This window comes from Melanerpes formicivorus, unplaced genomic scaffold, assembly GCF_026170545.1.
Source record: "Melanerpes formicivorus ecotype bairdi unplaced genomic scaffold, bMelFor1.0.p_v2 SCAF_19, whole genome shotgun sequence".
Lineage (NCBI taxonomy): Eukaryota > Metazoa > Chordata > Aves > Piciformes > Picidae > Melanerpes > Melanerpes formicivorus.
In genome coordinates, this window is record NW_027142371.1 from 6,983,238 (window position 1) to 6,997,495 (window position 14,258).

General features: G+C 40.1%; 1 protein-coding gene across 5 annotated transcripts in view; it reads left to right on the plus strand.

The window, feature by feature from the left end:
* TSHZ2 (teashirt zinc finger homeobox 2) overlaps positions 1–14,258 on the plus strand; it is a 230,354-nt gene that overhangs the window by 22,305 nt on the left and 193,791 nt on the right. The gene's annotated exons all lie outside the window — the stretch shown is intronic.

The window sequence follows — 14,258 nt, forward strand, 5'->3', positions numbered from 1 at the left end:
TATACTGAAATTCTTTTCCTTCCTGATCTGAAGAAAAGTTCATTTTATGGAGAGCAGATGTTTTTTAGCTTAATGCATTTTTATTCATGTGTTTTAGCTTTGTTCAATAATTCTTAAGTACACTTGGGAATTCCAGAGCATATAATTGTCCTGCAAGTTTACTCAGAACCGTGAGATGGCTTCAAGCTGGTCTGTCATTCAGCTGGTGCACATGCCAATAGCTAAGTGTCCTACTGATGAGCCCTTTACTTATGTATTTCTAAAACAATATTTGGAAAGCTTTACAGAATTTTACAGAATAGGGATATTCAGCCCCTAAATAAGTGAGCAATTCCAGGTCAGGGCAGCATGAACCATACAAAGAGCTAACCCAGATCCTGTGAAACTGAGGAGGGGAAGTTTGCGCTGAGGCAAACTGGTGTGAAGTATTACTTATGCAAAAAGCATCATGGGATCTCTTGTCCTGTGATCTTTTTTTGTTTGTGGTTTGGCTTGGTTTTGTCCTGGAGGTGTTAATTTTGCTATTTATAAAAATGGGGGTTTGTATTCAACTCTACCAAAGTACCTCACCAATAAATGTGAGAATAGACTTTTTGTTGGAAAGAAGTTTTAGATTTTGAACTAAAAAATGTTGGAAGATGTGAGAGAATGAATGAATGAATGATTTGCTCTATAGTGGTCCATCATCTGAATTTCTAAAGAGCTAATGTGGAAAAAGGTGTGATAAATCTGTGTGTTTGTGTTCAGTGGTGTCCTGAAGGAGAAGAACAAGCTGTACTATAGAAGTTCAAATGGAAAATTATTGCTTCTTCAGGGGAGTGGGGGTGGTGGGGTGGTCTGTAATGACCATGAAAGCATGCAGTCTTGGAAAACAAATTGCAATAGATACATACATAGATCACAACATTTTCTTCAGCCTCAGCCACTACAGTTCACAGCTCCCAGTTTCATTTTGAGTTTAAAGTTTGAATCAATCCAAAACTGCAAGGCCAAACTCTTCTGAAATTTCCAAACTCTGCTTTTGATGTGAAACTATAAACCATGAATTGAGTTCTCACTTTGTAATGAAACTCCAGACTCGGTGAATATTTGTGCATTTTGCTTTATTGTAAAAGTTTGCCTTCCTGTGTGAGTATGAAAGTAGCACTTTTGCCCCTAAGGCTGAACTCCCATGAACCCAATTTAACAAATTTGCTTTAAATAACTTTTTCAGTATTCTCTGACTGCTGCTGCAAAATAAGCTGTGGCAAGTAGCAGGCTCTGAATACCCAAAAGGAGAATGCACACATAAGCAAGCTGGCACAGGCATATCTTCTATTGTAGTTAACATTTTCAGAAGGAATCTGAACACATGAATCTCTCTTCCACCATAAAAAATGGCTGTTTATCAGAGGTTTTAACATGATGAGGGAACGGACTGCCAGTCAACCACTTTTTAATCTCTCTGTCGCTCCAGTTTCTTTTATGTTAGAAATTGGTTTATGTTCCATGGGAACTGACCATCAGTTCCAATACTGTATCTTTGGAGTCACTTCCAAAAATTGTTCTTTTAGGCAAGAAATCTAATAACAAATGCGGAAAATCAAGTGTGAACGAACTCCTTCCCTAGGCTGTCTTATTGAAATAACATTTCATGCAAATAATCTCATTAGTGTAAGGATTTTGTTCCCTAGTTTCTACCAGTAACTTAAGTTCAAATGATTGAGCTATGAGCTCCTGAAAGACAGAGGGATTTGCAAGGATGACCATCAGGAGATCCAGCATTAAATAGTCAGGAAGAAGCAAAGCCCCCATCTTTGGGAGATTGCATCTCTTTACAAGGGTGCACTCTGTGTGAGGAATCATACCACTCACTTCTGAGCTAGCCAGGCAGGCATTTTTCAAACGTTTCACAAGGTGGGGGGAAAGAAGCTAGATTTAATGGTAAGTAATAATGCACCATCTATGACATTAAAGGACATCATTGGCTCTCTATGGTGTAAATCAATGTAATGTGTGAATCCTTTAAAAGTAACATGGAATTTAAAATGGAAAATATGAGAAGCTAGCAGAATTACTGCTAAAATCATCCGTTTATTATCTAGGTATGCTTAATAGCCTGCTAGCTGATGAAAAATCATTTGCTAACCCCAAGGAATGGTTCATTTTCCAGTTCAATCACTCAGCCATGTATTGGTCAGAGCTTTTAAAAAATATACCCTGTATTACTTCTTTTGTCAATGTCTGGAGATAATTTATAACAGCAATAACTTCCATTAACACACCTACTGAGCAGTTTAGTTTGAACAGGTAAGATTTGCGAGTGGACTTGAGATGTTTTAATAGCAAACCAATTATCCACCAATGAGTCTAACATTTTAAAGTGGTTTTTGGTTGGACAGAAATTAATTCAGTTATATAGTAATTAATAGACTCAGTTGTTCCATGGCAATCAAGATCCTTTATGTAGATTGGCAGGCTTGTTTCTTCTGTATGTTAAGGTAAACTTACAGTGCTCTGATGTTTCACTCATACAGAAAGCATAGAAGGGAACTTAACAACATTATATTCTGTTTCTCTCTTGCCTCATTAACAAATAGTTGGCCTTTCTGTAACAGATTTTTTCCAAGCATTTCAAATCTCTTATCAGAACAGCCACTTCCTGATCACAAAGCAGACAAGTTTAAGGGAAGCCCTTGTCGGGCTGCCCCACACTCATGATGTTATAGCCCAGTTACATGCAAGTCAGACTCTCTCACCTTTTATGGCAATGTGTAACTTGCACTCTTCTGTAAGAAGAAACACTAGGTTTATTTTCTCTCTGTACCTGGATGTGTGTGTTTAGGGCAATGGTTTGACAATACAGATGGTTGCAGCAAATTTGCTGCCAATGAGAGCATTCCAATACCTGCCACCCAGGGCTCGCCTCCTCTCATCGTCTTCCTTGGCCAAAACACTTATATTCAGTTTTCCCAGCAACCAGACAATTTAGAATTAAAATGGCAGAGAAATAGCTGTACAATGAGAGTAAATTCAGTTTAACTCCCTGATCTGTTTTACCATTGGTCAGATGAACACTAGCACAAAGGAAGGGAGAAAAACATGTGTGGACCAGATCTGAGGATATGGAAAACTTCTTTGGTAGCAATTAGGCATTAGATTTGCTCAGCTGGGTACTAAACAAATGAACCCTCTGTAGCTTAGATTTAAAGAGGGGAGGCACTCCAAGAATGCTCTTAGCAAAGAAATAGCTTTCTATACATGTAAGGGTTCTTATATGGTGCTATTAAAGAATATTTCAGCTTGAAGTTTATCAGACGATGGCTTTAAATTCTGAATGTTTTCTTCTATTCCTTTGATATCAGAACTCATTAGTGGGGGGAAAAAAGAGAAAAATAGAAATCAAACTTTGAGCATCAGAAATCAGATCTCAGAAGATATTTGTTTCATAGTTTCATTTAGGGTTGGAAGGGACCACAAGGATCATCTAGTTCCAACCCCCCTGCCAGGGGCAGGGACACCCCACACTAGATCAGGCTGGACAGAGCCTCATCCAGCCTGCTCTTAAACACCCCCAGGGATGGGGCCTCGACCACCTCCCTGGACAACACATTCCAGGGTTTCACCACTCTCATGGTGAAGAACCTCCTCCTCACATCTAGCCTGAATCTCCCCACCTCCAGCTTCATTCCATTCCCCCTAGTTCTATCACTACCTGAGATCCTGATAAGTCCCTCCCCAGCCTTCCTGTAGGCCCCCTTCAGATACTGGAAGGCCACAATTAGGTCACCTCGGTGCCTTCTCTTCTGCAGACTGAACAGCCCCAACTCCTTCAGTCTGTCCTCATAGGAGAGGTGCTCCAGCCCTCTGATCATCCTTGTGGCCCTTCTCTGGACACGTTCCAGCACCTCCACATCCCTCTTGTAATAGGGGCTCCAGAACTGGACACAGTACTCCGGGTGGGGTCTCACCAGTTTCCTACTCCTTTGGACATGTTCACCTGTTTGATCTCTTGAATCCATGTCAGAGGTGCTTTTGGAAATCTATGGGATTTGTGCAGAGCACAAGAACGTGTGTTGGGGGCGAGGGATGCTGCCCCCTCACAGGTTTACTGCGCAGTGTTGTGTTTAATTGGTAAGCTCCACATTAAGTCATGTGTGTGCTGAGAGGTTCAGGGATCATACTCTGGTTTTTTTTTTCCAGTTTCCTGAACATGATTACATTTTTTTGTAATTTACATTTTTAGCCACTAAACAGTGATACATTATATTTAGAAAATGAGATGTTCTGAGTGTTAGCAAGATGTGACAGTGACAAATCTTATGAACGTTAATACTGAAACCCATCATAGTTCAAGTCCCACTTGCTGTATTATAGCTTAGTCTAAGGCTTGGGAGGGGGAATGTTCTAGTTATCAAGTTGTCATTGTTCAAATGCCATTTTTTTCCCCTCAATTTAAAAACAATATGCCATTGTAGAAGCTGTATTTAGTGGTTAGGAAACCTTTCGGAAAAGGTACAAAGAAAAAGTCACTTCCCCAAAGGTCATAAATAAGTCACAGATTTGCAGCTTTTGCAGTGTGTGCTGCATGCCTCTTGTGCTTACGCAGCCTGTACAAATGCACAGTGCCTAAGCAGGGGGAAAAAAATAATATCCTGAGCTCCCTGAGTTTGTACCACAGGTGTTAAATGTCTGTCAGAGTTTCTATTGTGATCACCATTTCAGGGATTTATTGCTCAACTCTAATACCTGGCTCCAGGCTAAAAATTGGCATACGAGAAAGCAGATTTGGTTTAAAGGTATATTGAAGCTGTAGAAGTGGGGAAAGTCACTCACTGGCTCACAGTTCTGTTTTCAAGAGTGCACCTGAGTGAGAGTTTGGGGATTTGAGTCTTGCTGCAGTATCTGGGGGAAGGGCTCAGGAGAATGTTCTCCTGAGATCTCATTTGCCTGCAGGAGATGCTGTTTTTCAGCACAAGGCCCTGCTGGCAGGTTCAGGGGCCAAACACTCACCTTGCTTGTGCCTAGGAATTAATGTTGTTGCACAGCTGATGACTTTGGGTTGGAAATCCCAGATGCACCAGGTCTTTGACCCGACAGAGCACCAGAACTAGTTCTTCTCTAATGCATTTCTGTGGGTTTTGAAATTAAAAAAACAAGTATAGTATATAATAACAACTACAATGGGGTAAAGTAGGAAATGGTTCTGTGAAGCACAGGCCATTTTCTGATGTCTTCTAGGATAGTACAGCTATGGCTTGTCCCTTGTGCAAGAAGACTTGCAAGATAACAGCTTAGACACGTGGTATCTGGTCATCAGAAGCCTGAATTTCCTCTTGTTACTTCCTTTCCACTGAGGTTTAGGCATGACACTTTCTCTTTGCAGTTCCCCAATGCTAAGTACCTCAATACCCTTGTTTTCATTTCTATTTTGTACTGCCCAAACTGTGGTAAGGTCTGCTAAAGACTTTATAATTTGTAGGTAATAGCCTGTAAATTTTCCAGCCTGAATGTGTCTTTCTTTGACTCTCTCTCCCAGGACATACCCTAGATACAGAGGGACATAGAGAGAGTACAAGGAGCTACAATGGAAATGGTGATGCTCCTTTGGGTGTCCCCATGGTGTGATGGGCTGCAAATACTACTTCTGTATTCACAGAGCAGGGACAGCATCCTCTCCTGAGCCATTGTGTGATGTTGCAGAGTGCATGGGTGGGAGCTCTCACTTTAGGCTCACATAAAGACTTGTTGGAGCTCCTCATTTATAATCTTCCATATCAATATTCAGTGTGCTAAGGGTTCATAGCAATACACATTGACACAAGAGAGACCATATTGCTCTGCCTAGCCAGCCATTCATAAATTGTTAGAGGACTATGTGCATTTATTTTTTTTTTTAATTGGAAAACTAGGGAACAACTAATGTGTATCCATGTTAAAGGTCTGGGCTTAGATGCATGGCAGCTAACAAATGATGAGTTAAAGCTGTACTTTGCCCAGCCTACCTTTGTAATGCAAGCACAAGGGAACAGGCTGAGTGCAGAATGGAAGCACTGGCTCTGTGTGTTTGTGATTTTAAGGGGGGGTGGAGATGCCAGACCCATCACATTGTTGTTACCCCCTGATGCAGTGTGTGATAACACGTGAAGCAGCTTGGCACTTAAGTTAGTGCTCAGCTCTCTTATTCTGGGTGTGCTATGTGCATGCAATTGTAATTCAGTTAAAATTATTTCAATATATTTTATACCAAACTCCTTGATCTTTTGTTTTGAAAATAAAACCAAAATTATGCCTTTTTTTTTTTTTTTGTGCTGTTTATTTTGCCTTTTTTTTCCCCCTTTAAAAAAAAAATTAATAAAGGCCAGTTACAGCAAACAGTAAAATCTGCTAAATTTGCACATTGTAGCTGCTGGAAAGATTTCTGAGTCTTTGTGTACTGCGGTAATTTTGGTATTAGTTGACATTGCTAGACAGAGGCAGTAGAGATACATCTGCTTTGTTAAAGCTGGCGTTTCTCACAACTGGGGTTACTACCTTTTGTCTACAGCAATCTTTCAAGACTGTATTTCAGCCTACAAATTTTTCCATGAGGAAACAAAGCAGAGAGCATCCTTTAGCAGGCGTAAGTCCAACAAATGTCAAATTCTGAACAACATTACTTTGTGTCTCTATTTAACATTAAAGCTGATGGCTTTTTGACAGGTTTATAGCTGACAACTTCCATAGCCAGTCATGCAGTTTGAGCTAATTTGATGAATCAACTTGATGTTCTATAGTCCCAGTTGGCTTCAATAGCGTATGTGCTCAATTTTCTGCTGGAGGTCAAAAATAAGCTTTGAAATTTGGCTAATCCCATCACATCCGCGGAACATGTCTGGTGGAATAATCTTTGGACATGAAGTCTTGACTAATGCCAGAAATAGGAAGGAAAACTTAGTAATTTCATTAGACCCATCAATCATGAGTCGTGTAGGCACAGCAATCAGGGGTCTCATGTCCAGCAATTTACTTGTAAGCTTTCAAATGCTTTAGTGGTTAGGGTAGGAGGAGGAACATTCCTCAAGCCTTCGTCTTGTTCTAGAGGAAAATGGGACTTATTGTTAATCTACATTTAGAACAAATGCTAACTGGATGGTGGTGGGGAGGCAGAATGCAAAGATTTTCTAATTATATCTTCCCTGAAAAGATGGGCTCTGCCATGGCAGTGGAGTATGTTAGAAATGCCCTGTACCATGCTGGTATTAGAACTGCAATTTTTATGGTAAAATCATTACTAGTCATGAGAAGGAAGCGTCTCAGATAACCAAGCAGCAGGAGATGCACTGAAACGTCTAATCTTAACAGATTTCCCCAAACAATGTACTTGGTCCTTATTCTTTTTTAATGGGTTTTAGGGCATAGACATTTCAGTCTTGCCTTATTGCTTGCACTTTTGGGCATTAGTATTGCTCCAAAGTGAAAACTAAAAGCTTCAGCTTTCATGATGGCTTGGCATTGAAAAGGCACATACAGCTAAATGCATCTGTGTCCTGTCATGCTTTGGTAAAATAGCATTATGATCAGTTTAAAAATCTGGTACTACTGTCCTAGATTGCACAAGGTGCTCACGGTGCCTGATAGGTACTCTAGCTTAATCCCAGAATGCCAGTATTAGGCAATAAAAATAGTGAATCCTTGAGACATGAACTGGTGGGCTTTGCAGACTAGTCCCTGGCAAGAACACGAACACACATAGGTAAATAAATATACCTGAAAGGGGCAGTGCTGGGGCCGCACAGCACTAACCATTGTGTTGGGCAGGTAAGGGTGTAGTGAGCCTGCTAGTGTTAATTTCTGTATTTGTCTTGTCTTAAATGTGTTTTAACTATGTGTTGACAAATCTGTCAGATACGCAGTGCAAACACAATGACAAGATATTTGTCTGTAGCTCTGGTATATGCACTAGGTTTCTGGGAGCAGGAGGATCTTCCCCTATGATGTTCTCAAAACTGAAAGGGATAAGACCTATAAACTACATGTGCTTTGTGATTTGGCTTCCATGACACAGTGGGAGTGTTAGGGTAGATGCTGTTGGAAATAAGTCTCTTCTGCAGCAGGAAGAAGTACTGAGGTCAACATTCATAAATCATCCTGAGCAGAAGTCAGATTCTTCTTGTCTTTGTCATTGTGGTTCTCTTAGATGCAAAGCTTTTCTTAAATGCAATGTCTATTCATTGTCTTTTTCTGCCTGGAATTCTCCCTCATTCTATCTGAATTACCTGATATGTGTCTTGTGACTTTCAGCCATATGCACTTGAATGTTGCTTTTGGTGTGCACTTGAAAAGGCACTTGGCAGTAGCTGGTACAGAGCATAGAGATGCACTTTCCTGTTATAATTCAGAAGGAAGAGTTTGGACTTCAACTTCTATTCCAATTCTACGCTTGGGGGGCAGAATGCATGAGATTTAGTGAGAGGGCTTTCTTGTTTAGAGAATACTGGCCTTGGAAATGCTGTGCATTTTCTACCATAAATGCACATATATGTATATACATATAAAATGTCTGTGTGCATTAGTATTTGTTTGTATGTTTGTTTAAGGTGGAAGCCCCTGACATGGGACATAGCAAGTTTCCTGTCTGTTGAACTGATGGTGCTCCTGCTTCTGCTATGTGCAACAGCATGCTGCCATTACTGAGCCAGCCTTCACCTCTCCCATTCACTCACTGCCTTATAACTCAGATGATATAGCTCAGATGAGTCATGATCATGGAGCTGGGTTTATTAGCAGTGTGTACTGAATCACCAGATTGAATGCAAGGGAATTATCAAATACATACATATATATACACACACACACATGCATATGTGTGTATGTAACTACCTTTTGTATTCTATTTCCAGTGATTAGATCTGAACTATTATGGGCACTAAATTAGGCAGCAAACAGATCTAGGTCTGTTTCACTTTTTTGCTCCGAGTAGTAATTCATGTTACATCAAAGGAGTGGATTTTTAAGCAACACTTTTGATTTTTAAGTTGAATTTGTAACAATTTAAGTGATTTACAAGGAGAGACTCATTTGATAAGGAATGACACAGAGTCTGAGCATTTATATGAATATAAAACAATTCTAATGAAGCCTTAAGATTGGACTTTTTTCTATCAACATTTCAGAACATTTAATTCTCTTTGTCAACCGCTGCCTTCTTGGTGTATATAAATATGCAATATTAGTTTGGGTTCTCCTTTGCCTCTTACTAACAAATTGTTCTGTGTGTGTTCATAACTGATGTTTCCATGGTCAGGCAGTTTTCCTGAAGTTTGCCAGTGTGCTATTTCAACTTGCTTTTTTTTTGATTTGAGTATTTCATGAGAAGAAACAGCTAAAATATCCTGAACTAGTTTTCTCTCAAGGAGCAGTATCATACTCAGGCTGACTGCAGAGCTGGATACAAATTGCGTCAGCATGGCTTTGTGGGGCCAACTCAGCATCCTTTCTTTGCCTCCTGAATTTGACACTGCATTGATGGGCATGGTGCCAGCTGTTAGCAAGTTGTGCCCTTAGTTCTTCTCATGATTCTTATTGAATCAGCAGCTCTTTGCATTATCACTGAGGGAACTTCAGTCACTGTTGTGACTAGTCCTGGAAACTTCAAGAGTACTGCCAGAAAAACATTTATAGAAAAGTGAAAACCAACGTTGGTCTCAGTACTTTGCCCCTGCCTGCATTAAGGTTGCAATTAGCAGTGCTTTAACACCTTATTTATGATAAGAGAAGGAAATGACATTCTAGCACAAAAATCCCCTGAACTTTAATCGGCCTAATCTCAGGGGCTTTTGTGTTTTTGCCTCCATTTTAATTTTCTGTACGTTAGACCGTGGGAAGTTTGAGACCTGTTTACCAGGTAATCTGATCAACATTGTGACTCACCCTACAGTAAAAAAAAAACAACCAACAACACAAAAGAAAACCAAAATGAGACAGAGAGGTGGGAAAAAGCTTTTGCTGTTAATATATTTATATTAGTTGTGAATGAAGAAAGATTATTTCCATCCCGAAAAGAACTATTTGTTTTATATGCATAAGATGAAAACCTACACCAGTGTATGGATTGCCTGGGTGCATTTAACCTGGCGTCTCCCTGCTCCCAGGAGCCCAAGGTGCTGAGAAGGCTCTGGGGCTTCCCCCTGCACTTTGTTGCTGGTGCTTTCAGGCTGGTGGATTAAGGGTCTGAAGTTTGCTTTGGATTGCTGAGAGGTGTCTGCGGTTTGTGGTGTGCACGTACCGGGAGGAAGGAAAGGTAGAGAGGAGAAGGAGATACAGCAGAGAAGAGAAAGAGATACAGTTGTGTGTTTTTCTGGTCAAAAGACTACTACATGGTTAGACACGTGATGTAAGGAGAAATACATTTGCTGTAGCAGAAGGTCCCTTCCTCGCCTGTGTTTTGATGTATCTACAGTGCTTTGTCTGCTTACGTGTTCATAAAACATTATGCATTGGAAAATAGCAGCTTTCCCAATGCCATATGCTGAGAAATCTTAAGAACAGTCTTAAAAGTCATGAGTGGCTTAGGAAAATATTTTAATTTTTTTTTTTTTTTAATAACACATATTGGATTCTTACAGTTTGCTTTCTACTTTCAGAGCTGGTATGTTCTTGATTTGAAGCTTTTCCCTGTGACCATAAAAGCTGCATGCTTTCTTTCGGCAATTTTTTGTTTTTTAATGAAATATGAGAGTCTCGGAAAACTACAGAACTGGAGGAAACAAGCTTTAAAGACAAGTACTAACTATCCTGAGACCAGTGATAAAACAAGTAGAATGTGCTACACTGAGAAATGGTCATGATTTCACACAAAGCCTCTGCCCAGTTACATGCCTGATTTATGTGCAGCTACCTCAGCTGTGCACACCAGTGGAATTTGCCCATTTTTGGGCAAATGACTGATCAGGTAACCTCGTGGGCAGTTACCAGTCCTCCCTGTGTACACTTAGGATGTGCATGTGTTTTGCATAGGCAATTGCAAATTTCATGTATCTGCACATTTGTCCCATAATAGTTGGCCAAATACTTGTTCTTAAGCAGCTACTGTTGCTATATTGTCAAATTCATTGCTAGGCTGCTTTGGCACTTATATTCTGTGCACTTTTTGTTTGAAGGAAGCCATAATGCAAACATGCCATAGAAAAAAACAGTGGGCATGTCTTTTTTTCTTTCAGTTCCCCGTTGCAAGTGTTCAAAAAAAGTCATAGTTACCCAGGGACTTCTGATCAACAGATCCTGTCCAGCTATCTCCTGTTGAGTGCTCAGAAATAAAGGATATAAGAATTCCTACTGAGTTTTTTGCAAGTAGTGCAGTGGTTCTCAGAAGCATAGGCATGTATCTTTGGTGACCCAAATCTGCCCAGAATACAACCTAAAAATATGGTTTTACATCAGGCTTTTCCTGTCTGACTAACCTGAAACACCTATTACAATTCCATGGCTAGGTGCTCAAACCTATAGCACCACAAACACCATTTTTCTGTTTGCAACCCAAAAGGGAAAGCAGCTTTAAAATTTTATTGATTTAGGTAAACTTTAGAAGTGATGGAGAGCTGCACTCATGCATCTGTGGACAAAGTTTGAAATTAAGTCCTTCAAAACCCCATATGGTAATTCTTAAGTTTCCTTTTTGCATATGTAACTAACAGATGCTGCAATGTCTTCAGATTCCTTTCATACCTTCCAAAATACACACAATATATGCAGCCATTGTAGGTCTGGAGATTGTATCTGTCAAGGCTGGCTGCACGTGCAAGAAACATGATGGTAAAATATGTGGCAAGCATGGGAACTGCATGAACAAGAAGTTCTGTGCTTGAGCTCTTCAAAGGAGTCTGACACTGTCCAAGTGAAGAGTTGATACATTCAGGAAACTACATCTCTTGCCCACAAAAATCAGATGACACCAGTATATCATCTGCCTTCAAGTTTCTTTCCACATTTTGTCTGAACTACTTTTTATTTGAATGTTCAGCTCTAAGTATCTTGTGTATCTACAGAGGTAATAAAATAGCCTTGAGGCCGCAGAACAGGTCGGCATCTCCTCGGGGTGCATTTTAGCTATGTGTATTTTGGTATGGTATTATTGATACCTTCTAGAGACAAAATATTCACACATAAGAAATGAGAAAAATGGATCTGATATTTTTTTGTTCTTTTTAGTATGGTTGTGGTGGTAAAGAGGGAAATGGTACTATTGTTGCAAACCCTTGAATCTGAATTTTCCAGGGACATCCGGTTTCATGATTCTGGCCACATGATGTGTCTTGGTCACCAGTTTAATTAAGACTTTGTATGTGACCCCACCCCAGCTGTGATCACAAATGTGTCTGTTGCAAATATGGCAGTTGATTACACGTCAAGAGTGTGTCTGAAGTCTTAATAGCAGACTTTTCAGCTTTGTTAGCTTTAACTTTTTAAAGAATAAAAAAAGTACTCATCCAATATCCTGTCGTTCCTCTTTGGATCTACCTGCCGTGTTTCCTTTGCTATGCAGGAAGAGAAGCATTGTCTGGCCTTGTAGCCTCTGAGCTGCTTCACACTGAGCATGAATTCACAGCCTTTCCAACTTTTTGAGAGTTTTCAGAGGTGCAGCACTTTTTCTTTCCCCCCCTATCTCTCTTACTCTCAGTATGTGAGTTCTGCAGAGTCTTTCATCATACATCCCTGCAGCCCACAGCTAAGGTTTTGATCACAGGGACCAGACGCACAGAGAAGGGATGTGTCAACACTGACTGGGGTTGTGTTAGAGCAGGGACTCTGAGTGGCTTCCTGGGCGTCAGACCTTGGCTCTTTTTATTTCTTTGAAGAGCATAATTTACATATCAGGCAATGCACTATTGATCTTTTATTGTATCTGTTCATGACTACTAACAGGCTGGACTCAGCCACATCTCTTAAGACTAAATTAGTCTCAGTTTTCTGAGTCAGAAAAACATGTTTGTTTCTTAGTTACTGTATGTGCTTCTCTGTTGACTTGAAATGTATTCTGTAATCCCATGCATATGTGATTTCTTTCCTGGTACTCCAGAGTGCACTCTATAGATAACACTTCCATGGTATTTTAAATTCCTATATCTTGACTGTTTTCAGAGAAATGAATATGATTTAACCTTCTTTAGAGCAAGGATAAACTTTGAAATGAAAACTAACATATGGTCTGTATGCTATTTTTATAACTTTATTTTATAATTTCTGAGATGATTTTGAGAGCTGATTATTATTTAACAAGAGAAGCAGGCTGTCAGTGTGACTGTCGCAGTGCTCCTGTGGATTAGTCCTCAGCTTTCCAAAATCCAGTTAAAGAGAAGCCCTCCAGAAGTGGGCATTGTAGGTCCGTGCTGTGGTGCATAGGCAGTGGTGCTTGGGGAAAACTTCATGCTAACCCCTGATGTGCCCAACTGGAGCAGGAGCCTGTTAGGCTGTCACTTTTCCTAGAACTAAATTCACTCACACATATTTTTTTTTGTTAAATATACTGGTTGTCAGACTACATTATATTTCTTCGTGATCCACTGCATTTTCTGTGTGTTTCCTTGAGAAGATCCTCCATACTCTTATCAAATAAGACCCTTTCCTCCTTCCCTCCTTTCTCCTAGGCATGCTTCTTCTGGTTTTCCTGTGCCACACAGATTCAACCTTAGAATTTTTCAGAGGATCTCCAAACCACAGCTAGCTTCCCCCAGATAAAGGACTTGTGAAATCTGCTCGTAGATCAGCCCAAGGGAATTCATCTGTCTTCCTGGGATTTTGCTAAGTATAAAGAGTAAGAATCCAGAAATAAAAAAATAGTAAAGGAACCTTCCACCTTGGAAAAGACAGAGGATACTGCGCAGCTATTGGACTGGCTAATCTATTGGGGAAAGCAGGGGTGGATAAATGTAGATGTGCTGTCAAAACATGTGAGGAATCCATTTGCACATTACTATGGAAATTTTTTCTCAAACAAAAACTTCAAGTACAGATGTCTAAGTGTTGCAGGCCCTGCTGTTTTATCTTTTGTGTGATGTTGCCTCTATTCCCAGTAGACTCCAAGAGTACACCTCAACTTCACTGCTTCTGCATACAAATATTTGCCTGAAATATATAGTACATTGTAAGGTCACTTGCGACTATGCCTGGAAAAATCAGACAAAAAAACTGAGTAAGTTTTAACAATTGAAATTAAGTAGGTCAAGAATCCATCTAGCTTGTCTGGCAATGTGCTTTACAAGCTAATGAGATCTTGAGAGAAGAACCACATGTATGAGGTT